The 26405-nt window shown below is 40.1% G+C and overlaps 1 long non-coding RNA gene across 1 annotated transcript in view; it reads left to right on the top strand.

Annotated features, from left to right (window-relative positions):
- Window positions 1–11739, top strand: part of LOC136863224 (uncharacterized) — a 49024-nt gene extending 37285 nt beyond the window's left edge. The window contains exon 3 of the long non-coding RNA XR_010859176.2: window positions 11316–11739. This is a non-coding gene — a long non-coding RNA (uncharacterized lncRNA). The remainder of the gene's footprint in view (window positions 1–11315) is intronic.
- The last annotated feature ends 14666 nt before the right edge of the window (window positions 11740–26405 follow it).

The raw sequence follows: 26405 nt of genomic DNA on the forward strand, positions 1-26405 counted from the left end.
TGTCATGAAAGGTGTTGCTCATAGGGTTAGTTGTGCTACAACAGCACTGTCTGGCCCAGTGAGGAAAGCAATGGCAAACTACCTCACTCCTCATCTTGCCTAGTACGCCTCATTTTGGTACTGCCATTGGTTTTTGTAGTTTCCCTATAACTGCATAGCCTTTGGTGATGCTATTTGAGGATCCAACCAGCCTCTGGGCTGATGACCTAACAGACAGACAGGAGGCTTACAATAATGAAATTGAACATATATATATATTTATAATTTGTTCAGGAATCCACAGTTTGGAAATGCCGTTAATTAATCATTTTATTAGTTAGGATTTTTTGCCGCAAGATGGGGGCTTCATCATTCCATTCCTGACCCGGTCGAATGACTAGAAGCAGGCTGTGGATTTTTATTAGATAAGATTTTCTCATAGCTCCACCTGACTGGATTAATAATTCTTTCCCTATTCCGATTTTTACTGTTGAAATAATTAATCACTAAGGACGGCTGTACCCATATTTCTTTAATTTCATTCATGGTGGCAACACATATTTTATTTTTATCATTTCCTAAATTTACCGGACCGTCATATTGATAATTACAATATCTCTATTGCTATGAATGAAATATTTCTAGTAAGGATACTTCCTTCATTAGTGTTTTCTTACCCTATGATTTCATTAGGATTTCTAGTGTTATAGAATTGTACTTAGGTGAAAGTGTTATATTAATTATGTGTAATACACTGTAATATAACACTGCATATTATGGTTGTTAAATGATTAAATTTGGCTAGTCAACACATATTCGATACTCAAAAGAATCATAAGACAATAAATTGTGTTGTACTTTTACGTCTTTTTTTGCTTATTATGATCACGTTGTCCTTCCTCTTGGTGTTCCGAAACTATTCCTCACGCCCAGTTGAAATTATTCATGGAATATGTTAATAAACCGCACTTCTTGTCCATCCAGGCTCATTCCGATATCTTGGGTATGGATTGTGAAGTGTTTCTTGTTAATTTGTATGCAGGAAGGCAGCAACAATATTTCAAAAGAAAACCATACTATTATTCACCTTAAGTGTGAATTGTGAAATCAGTGAATCAATCATTTCCCAGCCCGGACTCATTTTCCCAGATTGTAACACTAGAGGATTTACCAGTACGTAAAAAGTAGTTCGATGAGACACATTTTCTGGCATCTCGCTGTCTCCGAAAGTCGTTGAAGTGGGACGTCAAAAAATGGCCTTTATTATTATTAATATTATTATTATTATTATTATTATTATTATTATTATTATTATTATTATTATTATTATTATTATTATTATTATTATAGCTATTACAAAAAGAGCTGACTCTGGGATTGAGCCTACGTTTCTCACAAGTGTGAATATCCTCGTAAATGAATTGTGAGCTATACCAGTTATTGATATCAGTATCAGGAATATAGACTTTATATACTCCCCCACTCCCGAAATCAACTTATATATTTAATTGCAATCATTTAGCATTTGGAAGATCCGTTTCTATATAGTTAACGAAATGCGAAAAAAAATTGACGTTATTACACTCACAAAAATTGTGCACATAACATCAGTTACACGGTATTTCATCATATTCGTTTACAAATTAGATTCTTCGCTCTATTAGTCCATCTGTCTGAAACAAATACTCGTGCTATCATTTTTATGGATTACAAATTATTACGTGCCTGTTGTGTATGGAGTTACTAACTTAAATTGAGAATTCTTGTTCATCACACGTCTGTCAAGAGGGAATATGTGCTGTATTGCTTTCAAATTAATATAATGTGCTGTATGTACAACCAGTACTGAGCTCTAGAAACACTATGATTCATGGACTTAACCTTGAGTTCGATATTGCATTCTCACAGGACAACTGTATGGCTTGGACTAGGCAGATTTCAATGACATTTCAGTGAATATTCAGTTACTACATGCCAAATTCAATGGTAACAACAATTTTGCTGCAACATTATCGGTAGTGTTATAATAAATTAATTGCTTAAGAATATCTGGATGGCCCGGAGCAGATAGCTGATGATACCTTATAACCCCTTGCGTATGCACTGTAAAAGCATGGCGATACTTCTATTTTGTACCGATAAATTCCACCTGATTTTGCCGGGACTCCATTCTGCAATTTAGATTGCAGAAGGCCAGCGTCTGAACAACTGTGCCTCTGTCTGTCTATTCCAATGTGATCCCCAAGTTAATACTGTCATATGCAATGCCATGGACGTCAACAAAAGCAACAGCTGCAGCAAAAACAACAACAACAATGACACTGGTTACGTGGTACGGTTCCTGTACCTATACGCTTGAGTTCAGGAGATGGTGGTTACGAAGCTCGCGGTGGAGGGACATACGGATGGATCACCGTGGTTCCCGAATTTCCTGTCAGGCATTGTCGGGGCATATCTCAATAAAATTCACAGTCCCTTCCTTCCTAGTCATAGGCCGTATTCCAGAGTTGCCCGAAACCTGCCTACGTTAGCGCTACCTTAAAGAGAAAGAAAATCCAGCTTCTGCACTGAGAGGTATACAAACAGGCCAATTCTGGAAGAAATTCAATATCAGTGCTTGAAGGATTTCATGCCATTTTAGTATAGGTGAGTATAGAAGTGAGACCTACTGTACATTCACACTTCACGCACAGATTCGTGTGGTTAGCGTGACGCTCCTTCGCATGTCCTCCTTGCTCTTGTTGCTGACCAAAACGGAATACATTATCATAATGTCGGCGAACAAGGACATGCCAGACTTAAATTTGAACAGAAAAGATGAGATTGCTCCCTGAGAACAGAAGGGATAGCGAAGAATTATCAGGTGTGTACATTTCGAAAAGATTCTACTCAGTATAGACAGGGTCCTATTAGTTGATAAAATGTGATTTCAGTGAACAAAAAATACTGTCTTCAATTTGATGTGCGAATGGGTGTGGATGCCAATTTTTTTCCTAGAAAAGTGTCTGTATGTTCATGGAGTTTTCTCCTACAGGGAGAAATACGGTTTAAAAATGGGTCCGCATCTTGACGTCAACAATTCTAGAAATCATTGTCGATACTTTCATGCCTGTTACTTCTAACTTATGAATAACATATCTTGAGTCCATCCAGCTTTCGCTGCCGTAAAGCAAAGTTGGTCTGAAAACAAACCGATAAAGTAAAGTCGTGTCCTCATCCCGAGGTGGTGCAGCTCTTTTAAGGCACACCCCCAATCGAGGTGAGCTGCTTGTACCATATCAATCACACACCAGCCCTCCTGCCATTCTTAAATTTCTGGCAGTACCGGGAATCGAACCCGGGTCCCCGAGGATGGCAGCTAATGACACTAAACGTTACGCTACCAAGGCGGACCAACAGACCGATGTAAAGACAGTTTCGTCCGGAGCTGACTTCCTTCTTACACAATACTGTTCATCGCAAATGTGAGCTCACTGCTTTGGCTTTACTGCACCTTGATTCAATCTCAATTACTATATTACCATCCTAGGAGAACACACATCCTAAATACTTGAAATTATCTACCTGTTCCAGCTTTGTATCACCAATCTAACATTCAAAAATCTTGGATTTCTTACCTACTGACATCAATTTAGTCTTCGAAAGGCTAATTTTCATACCATACTCATTGCAACTATTTTCAAGTTCCAAGATAATAGACTGCAAGCTTCAGAAGCAACATTATTTATTTATTTATTTATTTATTTATTTATTTATTTATTTATTTATTTATTTATTTATTTATTTATTTATTTATTTATTTATTCATTTATTTATGTAAAGGCATTTATGTTGACAATTGGGCTTCAGTAAGAATTGATGGTAGAATGAGTTCTTGGCTCTGGGTACTTACAGGGGTTAGACAGGGCTGTAATATTTCACCTTTGCTGTTCGTAGTTTACATGGATCATCTGCTGAAAGGTATAAAATGGCAGGGAGGGATTCAGTTAGGTGGAAATGTAGTAAGTAGTCTGGCTTATGCTGACGACTTGCTCTTAATGGCAGATTCTTTAAAGTTAGCGTATAGAATAGAAAGCGTGATCACTTCTCCGCGCTCTTGTACACTTGCCATTGTCTGTGGCAGGCACCACGGCGCCTGGCGGAAACTGCGGCGTGGTTGTTGCTACCTGATTTAGTTGTTAATGCAGTACCTACCTCGTATTGCCCACCAAAGTTCAGTTTATTTTAACCTTAGTGAATCTGTGAATGTTGATGTGTCATTCTTGATTGAAAATAACGCAATCCGAAGGTCATTCCTTACTTGTATGCATTTTGAAGGGCTGAATGTATTACAAACGCTAGATCACCACTCAGAAACCTACATATTTTTCCATAATAACGATGATGAATGAAGTTTCTTCTACGACCCTCTTCAAAAATGCTACGCACTTTCACAATATTAGGTATAGCGCTTTGGCATCATAATGATTCCGTGCAGTTTGTTCTTTCGTTCTTTTTTTTTGCTAGGGGCTTTACGTCGCACCGACACAGACAGGTCTTATGGCGACGATGGGATAGGAAAGGCCTAGGAGTTGGAAGGAAGCGGCCGTGGCCTTAAATAAGGTACAGCCCCAGCATTTGCCTCGTGTGAAAATGGGAAACCACGGAAAACCATCTTCAGGTCTGCCGATAGTGGGATTCGAACCTACTATCTCCCGGATGCAAGCTCACAGCCGCGCGCCTCTACGCGCACGGCCAACTCGCCCGGTCTCTTTCGTTCTTAAACAGACCGCATACTTGTCTGCATATCGCACACTGCATGCCAGTGGTATGACAGCAGGAAGCTATCACCATGGTAACATACAGCCAGGTGAAACGTCAATGTTGCCATTGATATGTATGTGGTACTACAGATCACCAGGCGACATCTAGCTTTTTACAATCGCTACAGAGCAACAGAAGCACTGAAGCAGCCAAGTTGTCAGTTTACTTCAACTGAAAATGAGAAACAATCTTGAATTTAACATCAGACTAGTGCAGTTCGAAGAAGAGCAAATTGATCATTACAATAATTCACCAAGTAATTACTCAAATATAAGAAAACAGGAGTAACTCCGGAAAGTAGCGTGAGAGGCATTATATGAGGAAGGTTACTACAGATATTCAATATAACTATTTGTAGAGTGTAGTGCACACTTTAATATTTACGAACTTTATGACATAATCTTCTTACTATTTAGAAAAAAGCCGTGTTAAAATTACCTGTAGGTAAGTTTGTATAATATTTTTTGAAAACTAATCTCAATATTACTTCCGCTGTAAATCTTTTATGTTTTGAAACTCCCGCGGATAATATGCATGCACACGAGGGTCGAGTCATAAGTCATGGCAACTATTTTTTGTCTCCCGAACAGGAGATAACACGGAAAATCTAAGATATGCATTTGGAAAGATAGGGCATGTACTTATGCGTAGTGCCTGAAGACTAATTCTGACTTCAGGAGATTCTCGTAGGAAAGTGATAGAACGCAGGCCATTGGTAAACATTGTTTTATCATGGTATAGGCAGTAAATACACAAGACTACGTACAAAGTACAGGTCTCCACTGGTTACAGACCTTTGAAATAATCACCCAAGGTTTCCATTTTGCGTTGCCAGCGGTGGGGCAGGCGCTGAATATCATTCGCTGCACGTGTATCGCTAACGTGTGACACCTCTCCCCGAAATGCTCTTACGATGACCTCTTTGTTAGCAAAACGTTGTCCACGTAATACAATGCACACCTATTGCTTCCCGCAGCTTTGCATGGCATTGGCGTGCATTTCTGCCGCGGAGAACTGCTATTTGAATATACGATCGTTGCTGCTGCTTGTTGACTTCCATTTTGTGACGCTCTCACTCACACACTGAACTTGGGGGCATGCTTAGACGCACACAGTTGTTTACATACACCATCTAGTGGCATCATACGCAAGTACATACCGTACGTTTCCAAATGCATATCTTAGATTTTCCGTGTTGTCTCGTGTTCGCGAGAGAAAGAAATAGTTGCCATGACTTATGACTCGACCTACGTATGATGAAGTGTCTGCAGTACACCGTAATATGTGTAGATTTTAGTTGTAGGCCTACATAGAATGAAATAATTGTTTAATGTAAATTACAAACATTTCATAAGTTGTGTTCACTATTAGCATTATAATGTCCTCTCTGAGGAGAACATTCCCTAATATTTACTGAAGATTTCGAAATAATCATGAGTATTTTGTTGACTATCAGCTGTCTTATATGGCAACATACAGATATGTGTCCGGTTTTGGGCTCTCTCGCTCAGATGGCATACCAGGTGGGCTACAAAAATGTACGAAACTTGCGCAAAACAGATATGTGTACGGCCTGCTATAGTTAACATGGCAAGTTTATATATTATGTGAATACATTCCTATTGCTGTGACGGAAAAATGCCTTGTCGCTTATAAACGGGGCCATGTGTCGGTTTAGAACAGTAATAATGAACAGTGACTGGAAGGGTACAATAAAATGTAACTGGGCTGTATTACAGTTAACTGAGAAATATTGTACTCAATTACATATTACTTTTTCAACAAGTAATCAGTAAAATAACTATTACAATTATTTTACAGAACGCCATTCTTAAGGAAATCACTGACTACATTTTTACATGGGAATGTAACAACTCCAAAGCTTACAAACAATATTGTCGTTACCGGGATAAAACCTCCTATGCGATAATATATTTGGAGATTTACTGACCCGCAGCATATACATAATGAAGAGCGAGAATGCCTTGACAATATTCACACAATATTGCACCTTAGATGACAGAACCCTACCGGCCAATGTTCTAAGCTAAAACATTTCACATAGGAGGTTTTGTCCCGGCAGCGACGATGTATTAATTTTGCGTGTTTTGTTTTCAGTATTGAGACATTACGTGACTGTCCTCACCCGGTGAGAATAAACACAACAGCTTCGAACATTCGAAATGATCTTTTCCTACCACTTCGGTTTTATTTATTGACTTGAGTCATTTCAAATATTATGCCATTTACTTTACAAATAAAATAATAAAATTCTCATCGCTAAGCTTTGACATGTTTTGGGGGATACATCTTTGCATTTAGTGAAGATACGTCCGACAACAGCGTTTTAAGGATACGTAGGTTTATATTTAAGAACATCGCTGGTATATATGTGATGTAGTATATCGATGGCTTTACTTCTAAAACCTCGTATGTACCAATGCTCTTCCTATCCATTATATTCCTTAAGACTGGTCACGATTCCCAGCCACATGTGGATATGCAACCCATCAGAACAATTTTCCTTGTGTTCATTTTCCTTATTATTCTGAGGGACTGCATGTAAATATGTGGCTGGGAGGGGTGACTTGTCTTAAAGAATATGATGGGTAGGAAGAACATTGGGATATACGAGGTTTTAAAAGTAAGCCATTGATATTTGGAAGCACTAGAGAGGTAGGAACGTACCCCATGCAGAACTTGTAAAGCTGGTGCTGCTGTAACAGAACTGAAAATCTTATTTACATAATCATTTTTCTGTTTTCCATTTCTGCTTCCGTGCAATGTGTATCAGTTACTAGAGTGTAACGATTGCAGTTCCATTTCAAGGAGTAAATTGCATGTAGAAACTAATTTTTAAAGTAACAATTTCAAGTAAAAATTAATAAGAATGCTATCAACACAAGTAATCCGATTACTTTTAGTGAATTATTTCCCAACTCTGATAACGATGTAAGGCACATACCACTCAAAAGTCCGGCTCCATGGCTAAATAGTTAGCTTGCTGGCCATTTGGTCACAGGGATCCCGGGTTCGATTCCCGGCAGGGTCGGAAATTTTAACCATAGTTGGTTAATTCCCCTGGCACGGGGACTGGGTGTATGTTTCGTCTTCATCATCATTTCATCCTCATCACGACGCGCAGTTCGCCTACAGGCGTTAAATCAAAAGACCTGCACCAGGTCTCTCCGGAGGCTTCACGCCATTATTGTTACCACACAAAAGGAGCGATATTTTTTGAAGTGGACAAACTCCATTCTCCGTAAGGACAGGAATCTCATTGCAAAGCTTTGAGTGTGATATTAAGTTTCATGACAAGCACATTATTAAGTCTGATAAAGTCTTGATTAACAGCAAAGAGTGCGGAACTTACGCGGACTGAGACTGCTGCCATGGACCATAAGGATGAGGAACGGGATAAAATTTAACGACTAACATTTGGTTGGGTTGAGTACCAAGATTGAATCAAGAGTAATAATATGTGTATACAATCATGCTATCTACGCAGTAGGGGCAGAAGTAGGGCTATAGCAGAAATTCGTGAAGAGATGCGAATATCTCGGACATTTTTCACAACACTTTCAATGGATTTGGCTTTAAAATGTAATTTAAATTTAAATGAACCTCTTAAATCTATTAAAACTCTAGGTCATAGTTAAAAAAATATTTGTTGGTCCGTCTCTGATCATCGCCGAAATAATACTGTACTATGCATGCTGTATTTTTATTTTCTGTGTCTATGTCTGAATGTAACATGTTGGAATGTGTTTGCGTGTAATTACATCGGTAAGGAAACTGCCTAGGGTGGCGATTAAGAAAGGACGTATGTTTGTACAAACATTGCTCGCAAATATAACTTCTTTTTCGTAGCATCTAACATTGCAGTGCGCAATACTGAAATTGTGCAGCGCAGCTAGCGCCGCTCTGTGGCAGAACCAGTGAAACAGGTGAAGTGAGTGTACTTTCTAATCTGTACACTATGCCCGTGGTTCTTATATTGGGGGCAGGAGAGAGAGAGAGAGAGAGAGAGAGAGCGAAAGAAGAAACAGTTCTCCAGATGAATTAAGCAGACGCGGTTAAAATTTCTGGGAAACGAACTCGGTTCCCTCTGAACTGAAGGCTCTAACGTTGACTACAACTCCAATTGAAATGCAGCCTACGATTTAAGTTCGTTATTCCGTCTACAGGTCCGACTACACGCAAAATGTGGTTATGTTTACGAACTACGTGATGGTAGGTTTTTTCGTCTGCACAAGAAAATTCAACTTAGCAACAGACTGGTAATTCTTACGTCAATGATATAAGACTTTCTTATGATGTGTGTAAAATAAATGAAACATTCTAGTATACGTTTTTTACTGAGTGGCTGCACGGTTTTTGTCACGTAGCTTTCAGCATACATTCAGGAGATAGTGGGTTCGAATCCCACTGTCGGCAGACCTCAGGAGGGTTTTTCGTGGTTTCCCATTTTCACAACAGGCGAATGCTGGTGCTGTATTTTAATTAAGGCCACGCCGCCCCCTTCCCATTCCTGTCTCATCTTCACCATAAATCCTATCTGTGTCGGTGCGACGTAAAGCAATAAAGAAAATAGATATATATATCATTCTATATTTAAACTAATTCCTACAATTTATGAAGTGAAAATTTTTGCCGCAACGTGGTTTGTAAAATATAAATGGAAGAAATAGGTAAATATAATAAGTAAATGCATAATTCCATGTTATGTGCAGTGTACATGACATGATATGCCAAAATTCATTCATAATGCATAATTACCGCCGTTCTACGTAGTCTTGAGTGGTTAGCTGTAAGCCCAGCTGCATATACTCCTAGGAATTAACATGTTATCTGGTGTAGCATGGGTGAACCGCAGAGCCACGCGCGTCTCCATAAAGGGATGCTTTGTGACGATTAGTCGAACTTACAACCTTCTGGATGAACTGAGTTGGCCTTTACCGCCTCGAAAGGGCAGCTTTCCTGAATATATTGAACCCATGACCTTATCTTAAAGGGTTCAGTAAACGTATTATTCTAATAACTCCTCTATCATGAGTTAGTTTTAATCTCAATAATTAGTGTAATAAAATTTAAATTACAAAGTTACAAGGTAAACTATTCAGGAATGGGCTCTAGAGTGTACAGAAACGTTTGACGGTGTTCGGTAGTTGAGCTGCTCCAATTCTACCAATAAACTGCTACCACCGAAACTGTGTCCTTCAAAACAATAAATACTCTGAATAAGGTTATGGAATATCATGTTCTGCAAAAATAAAGGCAGGAGGTTACAAAAAAAAACCGTTTTGGACCATTTACGAAAAGTGATAGAAATAAATTTTATGGGTGGTCGGGCTAACATTAGAATTTGAACTCACATGTTTCTGGGGTGTGAATAGCTACGCAAGTTATCAGAAGTTCAATATATTGAACTAAATCAATCGGTAGCTATCATAGGGTATTTTATCATTGGAAGCAGCAAGAAATCTTCAAGGAATCTTCTCGCAGAAATCTTTGGCTTTTCAAAGTCTGTTAGATGCATAACGTTTCTTTGGCTATCTTGTCTGAACTTCACTTTGATGTCTAGCTTTATATTCCATAATTACTTGGGATTTATTCAGAATTACTTCTCAAAGGACCCTAAGAAGGTAATGAAGTGGAAACATTGCAATCAGGCTCGTATCATACTCTACTACAGTATATTGTACTTCTTTAAAACCAAGTCGGGACGCTTTCTTCATATCGTCCTCATTTGATTAAGACATCTTTATTAGAATGTCTTGTGCCTGGGCAGAATCTATTGATTCTATTTATTCAACATGCCAAGAAATGGTTGACGTCCATAGTGGAAGTTAGGTTCGTAATATATTCGGGGTTGTTTAGGTTGATAATAATAATAATGTTATTGGCTAGACGTCCCACTATTACTTTTGCGGTTTTCGGAGACACCGAGGTTCCGGAATTTAGTCCCGCAGGAGTTATTTAACGTGCTAGTATATCTACCGACACGAGGCTGACCTATTTGAGCACCTTAAAATAAAACTGGACTGAGCCAGGATCGAACCTGACAAGTTGGGGTCAGAAGGCTAGCGCCTCAAAATTGTGAGCCACTCAGCCCGGCTATTATTTAGTTTTACCTGAAGTAAGATTGTGACTCAGGGAAACGTGATATAGCCTATTAGTATAAACACTATGCGAGCAACTTTCAAATTCCCTATAGTAGAAAACTTTAGTGCGACCATTGCCTTTAAATGTTATTATACTACCCTAACCTTCATAACTTTTAGCGATTTTCCGAGTGGATTATAGTGGAGTAATGCTCTTGCCCAACATAAGTTTCACAATAGTTATTTACGTTACAAGGGCTGAACGTCAGGTTTTAGGTGTTTTCAAAATTTCGAAAGGAATACGTGAAACAATTTCGCTTTGGTAACGTAAAATATTTTTTTAAAATTATGTATAGCATATCTTTATTTTAATTTATTAATTTAATATTAATTTAATATTAATTTAATTTATTTTTTGATTTCCGATAGGTGGCAGCGCTATAACTAACCTTCAAAATGGCGTCGGTAAGGGAGATGCGTACCAAGCAGAGAACAGTCATTGAGTTTATTTTGGCGGATAACCAGGGATTCACAGATGTTCATAGGCGCTTGCAGAATGTCTACGGAGACCTGGCAGTGGACAAAAGCACGGTGAGCCTTCTACATGACAACGCAAGACCTAACACAAATCTGCGCGCCCGACAGGAGCTCGCAAAACTTCAGTGGACAGTTCTTCCTCATCCGTCCTACAGCCCGGATCTCGCACCTTCTGACTTCCGTTTCTTTGGCTCAATGAAGGATGAACTCCGCGGGAAGCACTACGTGGATGATGGAGAAATAATTGATGCAGCCCGACGTCGGCTTCGACATCGACCAGTCGAGTGGTACCATGCAGACAGACAGGCCCTCACATTACGGCGGCTTAAGGCCGTAGCATCTAATGGAGATCATATGAAACATAGGAAATTGTAGCAAAAGGATTGGGGAATAACATGGTGTATTTGAATCCGCAATAAAACTAACCTGCTTTTAGAAAAAAATGTGTTGCATTGCTTATTGAACTCCCTTCGTAGTATCATGCTCAGTTTAGGGCGCTCCATTCATAGAGTCGACGCAATCATTGAAAGAATCGATACCAGACACCGAGCGAGTTTGTCGTGCGGTTAGCTGCAGGCTTGCATTCTGGAGATGGTAGGTTCGGATCCCACCGTCAGAAGACCTTAAGATGGTTTTCCGGGGTTCCCCATTTTCTTATTAGGCTAATGCTTGGGCTATACAGTAATTAAGTGGAGGCTAGTGTTGTGTTCGACGTGTTAGTTGGAAGGATGTTGGGGACATTGCAAAGACCCAGTGCGCGAGCCAGGGAAATTAACCATTTTTTATTAAAATATCCGACCCGGCCGGGAATCGAACCCAGGACCCTCTGAACGGAAGGCTATTACGCTGACCATTCAGTGAAGGAACCGGGATATTCTGCAGTTTAGAGAACACCATGATTACACGGCGTAATTGTCCAGTTATTACATTACCTCACTGAGTAGTAAGCAGTGTGTGTGGCAGTTAACCACCTTAATCATTAGAGGTCCTTAGGTTCATGTAGTTTAGGTGATAGATTGCCATTCGGACTAGAAAGATCCGATTATCGTTGACTGTAAAGTGGAACTTGCATTACGAAATTTCGTGTTGTCAGGAAAGATATCAATCCAAAATTGAATTAAACTCCGTGGCGGCTTTTCTGGTAATGGCTGAGATAATTTGTAGTAACGAATGATGGATAGACGGCCAACAAACCCATATTTCCTTCTTTATTTGCCAACTAGCAAGATACCCGTGCTTCGCTACGGTATTATACTGAAATTTACAATTGAATGCTTATTGTTTTATATATAATCCGCCGAACTTCGCGATCTGACTGCTTATCTGAGAGAATCCGCCAAAATTCGCGATCTGACTCGTTTTCTAATAGATTACGGCAAGTTTCCTCCCATTTTTCAATCTTTCTTTCCAGCAATCGATTTCGTACTTCTCGGGCTAGGTCCAGGTATTCCACCCACTCAGTTGGGTCCCTAAATCTTTGCCATCTTTTCCTATAAGAATTTTTAATATTGATCAAATCCTTGAGGAGATCCGGCGTGGTGTCCTCTTGGGTGCCTTGGCGGTACTGAACCCGCGGCTGGACTGCATTCTTAGTCATTACCCGCCCAGGACCCGTTTCCAGCGCGGTCTGCACATTTGACGACGGTCCAGAACATTACTATTATTATTATTATTATTATTATTATTATTATTATTATTATTATTATTATTATTATTATTATTATTATTATTATAGATGTTCTGGACCCCACAGCAAGATGCAAGACCGCTACTTGGCGGTAAATTACATCTGCTGCCACTGTCATTGTTAACAATGTGACCAGCACCATTGTCGCGCGTAGCCATGTGTGCGGGATTTCTGCCGACACCAATGACATACTTCCGTGCATTATTGACCTTATTATAGAGGTGAACAATTTGACGGTCCATCTCATTCCTATCGTTAATTTCAAATGTGTTTAAATTTATATGCCAGGAGAATCTACTGTAATCTAAGAACGTTCTCCGAATGAAAAGATGGCTGTTGAAAACGAACCCAGGAAAGATTAAAAAATGATCGGTTTATGATCAGAATAAGTACATCGAAACTATATAGCCTGTTTCCAGTCATTCGACAGGGTAAGAAATGGAATGAATAAAGCCCCATCTAACGGCGACAATAGGAATTGTGCCGGCTGCCGAAGCACACCTCTGGGGCAATGATCGATGAATGACAAATGAAATGAAATTTGGACAGTGTTTCTGGAATGAATGATGACAGGGAAAATCGGAGTATCCGGAGAAAAACCTGTCCCGCCTCCGTTTTGTCCAGCACGAATATCACATGGAGTGACCGGGATTTGAACCACGGAACCCAGCTGCGAGAGGCCGGCCCGCTGCCGCCTGAGCAACGGAGGCTCCCTATAAGTACATTATGAACAGTAAAATCAATTGGTCTCACCTCCTTTTACACCCCACCGCCGTTAAATTAATTTACCCCCCACCAAAAAATAAATAATAGAAGGCGTGTTTCTTTATGTTGAAAGGAGATTCCAAACACCATTGTTCACGTCTGTTACCTTCAGTTTTGAGATCTAAGTATTCCCATAAAAATAATTCACTTTCTTTCACTTATTTTCACACTCTCCCCCACCCGTAAGTGAATTTTCCGGCAAAATATACTTGTTTCTTTAATAGTAAAGGATCTTCTAAATAGGAATTATCCCGACTCTAGCTTCTTCAGTTTTTGATTAACATGTATTCATGAAAGGAATTCAACTCCTTTTCACTCTCGCTCCCCAAGATGGTCCGCCCCCAAACGCGTTCTTCTTTGTTTAAGGAGATTCAAATACCAATTTTCACGTCCGTAACAACTTCAGTTTTTATTAGATGTATGTATTCTCATACAATTAAGTCAATTAATTTTTCAATTCTTTCATCCCCCCCCCCACCTTCATTGTATTTTCCGATAATACGTGTTTCTATACTTTTAAAGCAGATTCCAAATGTCTAATTTCACGTCTGTAATATCTTAATTTTTGAGATATCAGTAGCCTAATTAAAAGAATTCAACACCATTTTCAGTCACTTTTACTCCCCCACCCTTACACCCAAGTGGTATTTCCGAAAGCTAAAAATACACGTTTCTTTATTTTTAATAGAGATAAACAATACAATTTTGCACTTGTTAACATGTTAAGTTTTTGAGATATACTGTAGAAATTCTCTTTTTAAAATTTCACCCCTTTTTAGTTCCCCTTAAGTGGAGTTTCCAAAAACAAATCACCTATCTTTCATTACATTTACAGAGATTCCAAATACCCAGTTTTTACGTCTGTAACATTTTACGTTTCTCAGATATTCTGTAGATATAGTCTTTCAAAAAATTCACACCAGTTTGTCACTCCTGTTTAACCGCCATTAAATGGATTTTCCAAAAACAAAAAAATACGTGTTTCTTTATTTTTAAAGGAGCTCCCATATACAAATTTTCAGTTCTGTAATATCTTCAGTTTCTGAGATATACGTATCCTCATTAAAGGCATTCAACCAATTATTCACCCTTTTACACCCCTCCTATTAGGATTTACAGAAAACAAAAAAAAATACGTGTTCCTTTATTTTTAGAGGAGATTCTAACTACCAATTTTTACATCTGTAGATTTTAAAGTTTTAAGATGTAGACACACTCATTTTAAAAAATTCACCCCCCTTTTCACCCCCCAATATTTGGATTTTCCAAAAACGAAAAAATACGTGTTTCTTTACTTTTAAAGTAGATCCAAAATACCAATTTTCAGGTCTGTAATAACTTCAGGTTCTGTAATATAAGTAGCCTCATGAAAGGCATTCACCCTTTTATACCCTTCCTATTGGGATTTTCCGAAAACAAAAGAATACGTGTTTCTTTATTTTTAAAGGCGATTCTAAATACCAATTTTTACATCTATAAACTTAAAAAGTTTTGGAATATGGACACTCATTTTAAAAAATCACCCCATTTTCACCCCCCCCCCATTAATTGGATTTTCCACAAAAAGAAAAATATGTGTTTCTTTATTTTAAAGGAGATCCCAAACACCAATTTTCAGGTCTGTAATATCTTCAGGTTCTGAAATATAAGTAGACTCATGAAAAGGATTCGACCCCTTTTTCAAACTTTACCACCCTTCCTATTATGATTTTCCGAAAACAAAATATACGTATTTCTTTATTTTTAATGGAGATTCTAAATACTAATTTTTACATCTATAACCTTTAAAAGTTTTGAGACATAGATACAGTCATTTTAAAATATTACCCCCTTTTCACCCCCCTTAATTGGGTTTTCCAGAAAAACAAAAAATTACGTGTTTCTTTATTTTTAAAAGAGATCCCAAACACCAATTTTCAGGTCTATAATATCTTTAGTTTCTGAGATATAAGTAGCCTCATTAAAGGCATTCAACCCATTTTTCACCCCTTTTCACTCCTCCTATATCGATTTTCCGAAAACAAAGAAATGCGTGTTTCTTTATTTTTAATGAAGAGTCTAAATACCAATTTTTACATCTGCAAACTTTAAAAGTTTGGAGATATAGATTCACTCATTTTAAAAATTCACCCCCTTTTCACCCTCCCATTAATTGGATTTTACAGAAACAAAAAAATACGTGCTTCTTTATTTTTAAAAGAGATCAAAAGTACCAATTTTCAGGTCTGTAATATCTTCAGTTTCTGAGATATAAGTACCGGTATCCTGATTAAAGGCATTCAATCCATTTTCCCCCATTTTCACCCTTTTTCATCCCTCATATTGGGATTTTCTGAAAACAAAAAATACGTGTTTCCTTATTTTTAAAGAAGATTCTAAATACCAATTTTTACATCTGTAAACTTTTAGAGTTTCGAGATATAGATACACTCATTTTAAAATTTCACCCCCATTTTCACCCCCTTAGCGACAGAATATCCAAAAATCCTCTCTCAGCGAGCACCTACATCTTAATATGAATGTATCCCCAAAATTTCTTTTCTTTATGTCCAGTAGTTTTGGCTCGGCGATGATGAATCAGTCAGTCAGTCAGTCAGTCAGGACAAGTTATTTTATATATATAGATAATACATCCTGTTTAAGCACTTCTCAGGATGATACTTCGCGCGTCATCGGGTGATAATTTTGTGACAGAAAGTGGCATTAGCGAAATGTCGATTGACAGGTTAATATTTTGGCGAATGGGATAAAGAGAATTTTTAGAATAGGCAGCGCAGGATGTGTGTTCTCTAAACATTTTTGTTTGTGAAGTAGAAGGAGCTTCAAATATAGGATTTGTTCTGGGATCCGAAATATAATCCCCTGATTTCTGGACGGGTGCGTTGGCAGTAGATGCTCGAGAGAACCACAATGGACTCACTTTTGTTGATATTGAAAAATTAGTCGAAGGAAAATCTACCGAGCAAGAAGTGAATTGTTGTGAATTAACTTGGAGATGCATTAGTGTACTGTCAGCCATATCAGAAACGGGATAACGTTCTAGGAACTTAGAAATGATCGATAAGATTCAGTACTACAGTCAATAAATTCGTGGACTAGCGCCTGTAGTTCAGGCAACACGGCTTACCCTCACGTAGTACAGACAATAACTTCTTGGACTGGCGTTCAGAGCAACGCAATGTACGCCTGTGTGCGTACTACAGTCAATATGTTCGTAGACTGGCGCTAGCAGAATAAGGATCACATAGTCTTTTGACCTGTCTCGTCGCGTCTTTTTCCCGTCGTGGTGATCCAGGCGATTTCGACTTGATCATATCAAACGTTCGCTAACGGATTTGCCTAATTTTTGGCAGAACATGAAATGTGCATGATACTCAGACGACGACATTCTGATGTTCCACCGCTGACATTCAACTGCCATTCATAACAGAGACCGTCGTTCTGCTTTTACTGTATACATGCAACTGCCTCTTGCTGGGACTGTCGAAGAACTGTCACGGTGACACCTTGCGGTGCAAAATCTCCGCTGTAGTGCACCATAACGACACTAGACGGCTAGTCCACGAACTTAATGACTTTACTACGTGGTACTTTTACCTTCAATAACGGTGGGCTGCCTATAATGGCGTATTACGTTCACCCGAAAGAACGTGGGTGGATTTCCTTTCAGGAAGTCTAGAAAATTGGAAACGAAGTTTAATTTCCACCTCTGTGGAGACACACAACCCTGAGATGCACTCAGATTGCACCGGATATACCTATAAGTTTACTTCCAGGGTGCAAGACGTTGATCGGCTTTGGAAATTAGACCTAACCGTTTTATCCCTCAATTGCTAAAAGAAGTTACTAATTTCTGTGAAATTAGTTTCTGAAAGAGCTGACCAAGCGTGCTGGTGTACCGGAAATTTGATTCATAGTAATTCAGTCGTTACCCAGAGGATCGCTCCATAGGCAGTTATTTCAACATCTGCAAAGTAGAGCTGGGTACGATGCTGTCGTGGTTGGACCGTCCTGGTAGACTTGTTTAACGCATCTGTTCGGAGAGCAGGTTATTGAATCCCAAAGGATGTCAAATTCTCGTTTGTGACAAATAAACCTTTAATTATATTACAATGCACAAAATGTTATTGGTCGTATCTACAGGGTTATTCGGCTAAGATATCCACCTGGAATAGCTGCTGACTCTCGGCATTTTGACATAAAAGTGACTAAGTAATGAGCAATGTCGGTAACGCAATATACCTTACACCTAGTTCCTGAGATTAATGGTGCTAATATATGGCTTGCAGAGTCGATTGGTGTGTACGTTTCATTGGGCTTGGCAGTCTAATATGAAATAACATATTCTGGCTCTTCAGGAAAGCAACAGAATTCTACCTCATTTCTGATTTCCACAGTACGCCTTTTCAGTAACACCACGGCTTTCTATGGTACCTAGTTGATGATGGCACTGCTGAGGGTCTAATAATCCTTCTGGCTGTAGTATTAGATGCATACATGCATACATGCATACAATAAATGCATCTGTAACGAGAACGAAAGAAGCGTTTGCCTGGATTAGAAATACGAGGGGTGTAAGTAAAGTAGTGGCAACGTAGTTGAGACACTCGCAGGAGATCGGGCATGCACAAATAGGATATGGGAGCGCTCAGGTGGCGCTGTTGTCGATGTGTGGCGTGTATTTGCTGGGCATTCAGTTGGGAGCGTTATTGCTGTGTGGCGATGAAGTGAGGAGCATAGATTTCACCGCTAAAAAGCATATTTTCAAAAGGTGATCAGCATTCGTGGATTAAAATCGAGGTTGGCCGTGGCAAAATACATCAGAATATTATCAAAGATTATATAAAGCCTGTAGCATTACCGTATAGGTCGGTTGCACGATGGGTGAAGGCGTATCGTGCGGGTCGGGATGAGACTGCGAATTTGCACCGCACAGGTCGGCCGTCCATTCCTCAAGATCAGATTGACATCGTGAGTGGCCTCGTTTCCGCAGACCATCGATGGACTGTCCGAGAATTATCTGTAGAGGCTGGTCTCAGTCTTCAAACGAAGTGACACATACTGACAAAATGTCAACATGAGGAAACTTGCTTCCCGTTGGGTTCCACACCAACTCACCGGCAGCGGTGTGCACTGCCTGGCATCCATCTGGACAGATACCGCAACGAAGGAGAAGCATTTCTGCAGCGTATTGTCGCCATTGATGGGACGTGGACACGAGCCTACGAGCCTGAATTAAAGCGTCAATCGAATAAATGGCGTCAACCAGGTTCGCCACGTCCACATACATTTCTACAGGAACCCAGTTGGGTGAAGCTTATGCTGACTGTGGGACACGACTATGAGGGTTTATCATTATGCATGTTGTGCCTGAGGAACAAACCATCAACAGTGACTATTATTGCCGATTTCTGGAAGGACATCTGCATCCGGCTATGCGGTACAAACGTACACGTTTATTGTGAGACGATCGCTCTGTTGTGTTGCATGACAACGCACGTTGTCATGTCGCAAACAATGTCAAGCTCTGATTTCAACGTTGGCATTTGTAGGTCTTTGAACGCCCTCCATACTCACCAGACATGAGTCCTTCTGACTTCAACCTGTTTCCGATGTCGAAGGAATCCCTTCCAGACCGCCGATTTCCTGACGAGGTATCTGTACTCCGCGCAGTAGGGAGCCCCGTCGCTGTCATCAACAGAGAACGCGTTTCCAATGGTACCCAACGGCTTCCCGACATTTGGCAAGAGGTACATAATAGAATTTACGGGTGACTACATTGAAGAAATGTAATGCAATTGTACTTGTTAGTTCATTAAAGATTGCGTTCTGATAATATTGCCACTACTTTACTTACAACCCTCGTAGGTGAACATGAGGAATAATAATACTAAGGGTGAATCCCCGAGGTTGCTTGCCCATCCAACTAAGCATCACCTTTCTTAGACGAACGTGATAAAACACATTCCATAGGAGGCCTGAAGTGTAAAATGGGAAAGGCGACCCGACACATGGAGATATTTGAAGGCTATTTTCCAGAATGTCTCTATACTCACTCAGGGATCAGGACCCATATTGAGCCAGGGTGGCTTCAGCGACCCTAGAAGATTCGATGTAACTGTAATAAACTGAAAATTTATTATTATTATTATTATTATTATTATTATTATTATTATTTCCGGCTCCATTGCTAAATGGTTAGCGTGCTGGCCTTCGGTAAGAGGGGACCCGGGTTCAATTCCCGGCAGGCTCGCGAATTTTAACCATAATTGATTAATTCTCCTGGCACGGGGACTGGGTGTATGTGCCGTCTTCATCATTTTATCCTCACTACGACACGCAGGTCGCCTACGGGAGTCAAATGAAAAGACCTGCACCAGGCTTCTCTGGAGGGCACACGGCATTTCATTATTATTATTATTATTATTATTGCCAGGGAGTATATATTTACAATCGAGTATTTGCCATTGTTTATCTCTTGTGGTCTTCCCGTGACCGTAAATGAATAATCGAACCTACTTTCTTAGCAAGGAGTTTCTGATCGGCTGTTCAGCTCTTTATTTACTGTTTGTACAAACATTGTACGTTGCATATATCCAGAGTTTTTCCTTCTATATTCCATGTATTGCCATCCTAGTTTCTCCATAGTTCTTCTTACACTACTTGTAGTATTGAATTCGCTTAACATGAACCTTGTTACCTTTCTCTGCACCATTCTTACTTAACTGATACGCATGTTTTATATGGCTCCCATACGACTGCTCCATATTCCAGGATTGGTCTTAAATGTGCTCTATAATCCAGTCTGTTCGCCCTGGTTTTGCTGTTCTTTAGCACCTTAATCACAAAATGCAATTATTTGTTCACTTTTGTAATTACGCTTCCGACATGGATGTCTTCCTTTTTAGTCATTTTCATTCTGTGTCTGAATTAATAGAGTATTGAAGCACATCCGTTCTTCCTGTCCTGTCTATTTTTAATGAACTATGTTTTGTGTATATTTCTTCATTTTGCAGCCAAGTGCCTGCTGTTTCAATATATTTAAGTTGATCTGTAACAGCATTTTTTTTACGTTACACCGACACAGAGAGGTCTAATGGCGACGGTGGGATAGGAAAGGGCGACGACTGGGAGAGAAGCAGCCATAGCCTTAATTAATGTACATCTCCAGCATTTTTCTAGTATGAATATGGGAAACCACGGAGAACCATCTTCAGGGCTGCCGACAGTGATGCTCGAACCCACTATCTCCCGGATGTAAGCTCACAGTTGCGCGCCTCATTTCTTATATTCAGAGCAATGTGTTCATTCTGTTTTCATACAATCATCTACAACTAATTCGTAGCTACTTAGGATATCACTCGGCAATCCTTGATCAAATGCCGTAAACGAAAGTGGCCTAATAACATTTCTCTGAATGATTCCGAATATTAAGGTAACTTCTCCCAAGGATTTACTTTCTACTCATGACCTGACAAAGATTCTTGAATCCACAAAACTATTCCCTTATCCACATTTTTTCCTGCTAAGTTTTCGGATCGCAATATCAAGGGATTTAGTCGAAGTCTACCGTCAATATCAGCTCGGATCTCCGGAAAGTGTACCATTTAGTACCTCGTAACCAATTTACTCAGACGTAAAAGTGTGTGCAATTATCATTGCCAGGATGTCCGACTCGCTGGCTGAACGGTCAGCGTTCTGGCCTTCTGTTCAGAGGTCCTGGGTTCGATTCCCGGCCGGGTCGGGGATTTTAACTTTAATTGGTTAATTCCAATGGCACGGGGGCTGGGTGTATGTGTTGTCTTCATCATCATTTCATCCTACGCCTACTCCATATTCCAGGATTGGTCTCAAATGTGCTCTATAATCCAGTCCGTTCGCCTCGCCTACGGGAGTCAAATAGAAAGACTTGCACTTTGGTGAGCCGAACCCGTGCTGGGATATCCCGGCACTGAAAGCCATACGACATTTCATTTCATTGCCAGGATACGAATTTCAGACTGTCAGCCTGAGCAGCCTTCTTATCGGGAAACAAAACTATGCAATCCTCTCTGTCTGTTCATTTAACTTGTGTGTCCAGTTGGCATTCATTGATTAGGTTAAATCAAGATACCGATGACGTATTGGTTATGCTGGCGCAGTCTTAAATTTCACGTCTTGCCTTGGCTGGTGGGTGTGAGTTTATCTGATTATATCCCAGTCTTGGTGCCGTTTCAAGATAAAGAATTCCAATCATTGTTTAAGTCAACGTGATCAATACTCCCGACCCAGGTCACGGTCTGTGGTTCTCGCGATGAAGAATGAATTAAAGTAGACGTGTTAGGACGTCATCAGTTTCCAGTCAGTGTGCCAACGAGAATCAAGATCTTTAAAGTAATAGGACATGACGAAACTAAAGTCGTGTGACACACGTGTATTCCGACAATATTTCCATTTATAAATACATTTAAGAGCATTAATGGAAGAAAATTATTCACCCGTGCAGGGATTGAAACACGACCTCCGAGCTGACAGGATCGCTACGGTGACATAGGCTGAAACCCACAGTGTGTGTGTGTTTGATGCTGAGTTCTCGTCATGGATCTCAAGCCGGTCTTAAGTCTCGTGCAGATTTGGCAACATCGCCTCACAAAGCCCATCTGAATTTCCCCGCGAAGCGACCTGATTGGCTAACTTCAGAAGCTAAGAAAATAACAAGGGCGCGCGAGATATCGAATTGGCTTTACGTCCCACTAACTACAATTACGGTTTTCGAAGACGTCAAGATGCTGAAATTTTGTCCCGTAGGAGTTCAATCACGTGCCTACTAACTTGGTGTCAGAAGGTTAGCGCGATTCCTTCTGGGCTACTCGACCCGCCCGAGGAATTGATATGGTACTCATTTGTGTTGTAGGCTGAGTGAACCTCAAACGTTTGTGCGCTTCTAGAAGAAGTCTCCCTTCTAATAATATTATATGTATTGCTTCTTCTAAAACTTATCCCCACACACTGGTGGGACCTGTGACGCACGTGGGGTGTTGGTTTTGTTTTATGTCTAGATGCCCTTCTTGACACCAACTCCGCTTGCAGGGGATATATTGTGGTGGTTGATAGTATTTTGTGTTGTGTGAATATGAAGAGGACTGTGTTGGGATGAACAAAAACACCCGATCTTCGAGCCATAGCTTGTAATTGCACTTGGTTAAAATCCACGGCTCAGCTGGGAACCTAACCCGGGGTTCTCAGTACCGAAGGCTAGTACGCTGACCATTCAGTTAAGAAACCGGACATATATATTCATTCCAACCTGCAAATAAGGTTTTTAAAGTCCTGCTGACATACTTAGTTGTTCATACTTTTCATGTCGGAATGCAGGGTTTGATAGCCGAGTGGTATTTTCACTGACTTGTCGACAAGGTGGCCGTGGTTCGAATCGCAGTCAATACATATAGGATATTTGAAATTAAAATCACGTCCCTATGGTTCGGATTTCACGTAAAACTCGAATCCTGCGACTATGATTACGATATCATTTCACATAAAACTAAATGCTTGCTTGCATTTTACGTTGTATGTAGTATTTACTTTCCATTGTGCACTAATTTCTCGTGTTTGAAGAATTAAAGGAAAGAAAATCAGTCGGCTCAAAATGGATAAATGCTTTGATCATTTATGAGTACTCTTACCAGACTCTAGAATCCACTCAATACTGAGGAGTACGTTGCCTTCAGGTGTTATTAGGAATTCTCTGTTCTCCTTGTCCTTTTCTGCACTACGATTTTAACATGTGTGAACAATAACAGTTCTGACGAAGGATGACAGAAGCAATCGACGCTCCCACAATGGAACGGCGGGCTTACATGGGACAAATACAATTTCCCATTATAACAAGCTATGATTTCTTTTCAAATTTTTTGTGCCAAGCTCTTACTTTATTTCTACCTGAAGATAACTCGAATTAAAGTGTGTCGCAACAGCCTATTATTTCTCTTATATAAGTTGATGGGATATTTTATCGACCAGCTGACTATTCTGGTTACGTATGACGCAAGAAGTATTTGAGCCTTATTGAAAGCTTTCAGATGCTTCCTTTTCCGAGAATACCTTTGATTATGCAAACGCGCGAATACACTTTAGAACTTCATGCATTGTTAATCAGTTAACAGTTCAGGATGTAGTTTTATGACTTACTGCTTATTCTAATTTACTTAACGCTTTAAGTTACAGCTGTAGGTAACGTGGGAGTCCATTGTTGAAGAGTAAAGAAATTTAATCACTTAAGACTTAAAAAAACGCGATCCATTGGACGACAGCATGAAATGAGTGGTTCCTTACAGAGGGAAAGTCATCTTTAAGTGAATATCCTGTATGTAGGTTTTCTTATAAAATTTCTATACTCTCTGCAAGTGAATCATATTTTAGTTGCTAAATATATGAACATCATCATCATCATCATCTAACTACGAAGGAAAAGCAGTTGACAGGGAAATATTCTGTCTATTGAAGACTTGATTGTGTATATCGTTGTGAAGTTAGGGGCTGGTACCGCGGTGTAGGGGTAGCGTGCCTGCCTATTGCCTGGAGGACCCCAGGTTCGATGCTCGGCCCTGACAATTATATGTTGCCTGCATCTGAGGGCCGATTCGAGGTCCACTCATCCTACGTGATTACAATTGAAGATCTGCCTGACGGTGAGATGGCGGCTCCGGTCTCTGAAGGATTCTTAGTGCTGACCATACGACACCTCATAATTTTCAGGCCTTCGTTCTGAGTAGTGGTCGCTTGGTAGGTCATGGCTCTTCGAGGCTCTTGCGCCATGGGATATGTTTTGCGATGTTTGAGAGAACAAATCTTTATTTCTTAGTGTTAAATTGGACCATTAGATATCCCAGGACGGATTCGGCTCGCCAGATGCAGGTCTTTCTATTTGACTCCCGTAGGCGACCTGCGCGTCGTGATGAGTATGAAATGATGATGAAGACAACACATACACCCAGCCCCCGTGCCATTGGAATTAACCAATTAAGGTTAAAATCCCCGGCCCGGCCGGGAATCGAACCCGGGACCCTCTGAACCAAAGGCCAGTACGCTGACCGTTTAGCCAACGAGTCAGACTCTTTTTACATTAACCATTGTTTAAGAACCTTTCACTAAACGATAATATCAAAAGCTGGCCACACCGAATGTTTGCAGTGCACCATGTCTTCTGGTGTGGGCTAGAACTATTTTGTTACATTCATTGTCCAGTCTCATTGTCATCCTTGGCTTTGACATTATGGCAGTAATGGAGGTGTGAGTGATGCTAGTAATGCCATTCCGTATGCAGCCAGTACCTGTTACGAATGGTGTGGAAATGTCACTCATAGGGTCGGTTGGTATGGGCATTTCAGTGGGCTTGGTAGACTGAGCTGTAGTAGCAACATCTGGCTCAGTGAGGAAACAAACGGTAAACTAGCTAACTCCTCAGTTCCCTAGCACTCCTCTTCTGTGATGCCTGGGCCACCTATGACGGCAGATGGCGGAGCTGTTGAGGTCCAAGCCAGCCTCTGGGCTGAGTATTGAACGTATATACACATGAAGAAGGTGCATTCTGTTATAGTTTCTAACCCTCTCCTCCACGTAAAATAAAATTTAAAGCCCAATTTAAGTTTCATGGCGTATTAATTTATTTATTTTTTGTTATTTATTTATTTATTTATTTATTTATTTATTTATTTATTTATTTATTTATTTATTTATTTATTTATTTATTGTGAGACAGCAGATGTTTCACCCAGAGTGTTAAACAAAGAGGAAAAAAGAAGAAATATAACAAAATCGTATATTAACATTTAGTTTGTCAATCACCGAGCAAGTGGCCGCGTGGGTTGGGTCATGTAGCTTTCAGTTTAATTCGGGAGATAGTGGGTTCGAACTCCACTGACGGCAGCCGTGAAGATGGTATTCCGTGGTTTCTCATTTTCACATCAGGCAAATGCTGGAACTGTACCTTACTTAAGGCCACGGTCGCTTCATTCTCACTCCTTGTCCTTTCCTATCCCATCGTTGCCGTAAGATCTATCTGCGTCCGTGCGATGTAAAGCAAATTATAAAAAAGAAAGGTTAGTCAAGTCAGTTGCTTCTGGAGGCAACACCATGAAGTTCTTCACAGAACGAGCTGGCTGCGCGTTCTAGCCACGTGACGCTTAACTTGCATTCGGGAGGTGATGGGTTCGAATCCCACTATCGTCAGGACTAAGGATGATTTTCCATTTTCTCACATTTTCACACCAGGCAAATACTGGGGCTGTATCTTAATTAAAGCCATAATGGCTTCTTTCCCAGTCGTAGTCCCTTCCTATCCCATTGTCGCCAAAAGACCTGACTGTGTTGGTGTGACGCTAAATCGCTAGCACAACAGATGTCCTTCATGTCACCCGGGTGACCTATGTTGCTGTACTCTTGTATGATATGCATGGCGGCCTGACGTAGGCTATCACCTGCCAACTGAATAATGAATTAGTCACCTGGTTGCACTTGTAAAGAAAGTCCTTGCACACACCATGATTTGT

Source organism: Anabrus simplex, chromosome 2 (genome assembly GCF_040414725.1).
Source record: "Anabrus simplex isolate iqAnaSimp1 chromosome 2, ASM4041472v1, whole genome shotgun sequence".
In the NCBI taxonomy this organism is placed as follows: domain Eukaryota; kingdom Metazoa; phylum Arthropoda; class Insecta; order Orthoptera; family Tettigoniidae; genus Anabrus; species Anabrus simplex.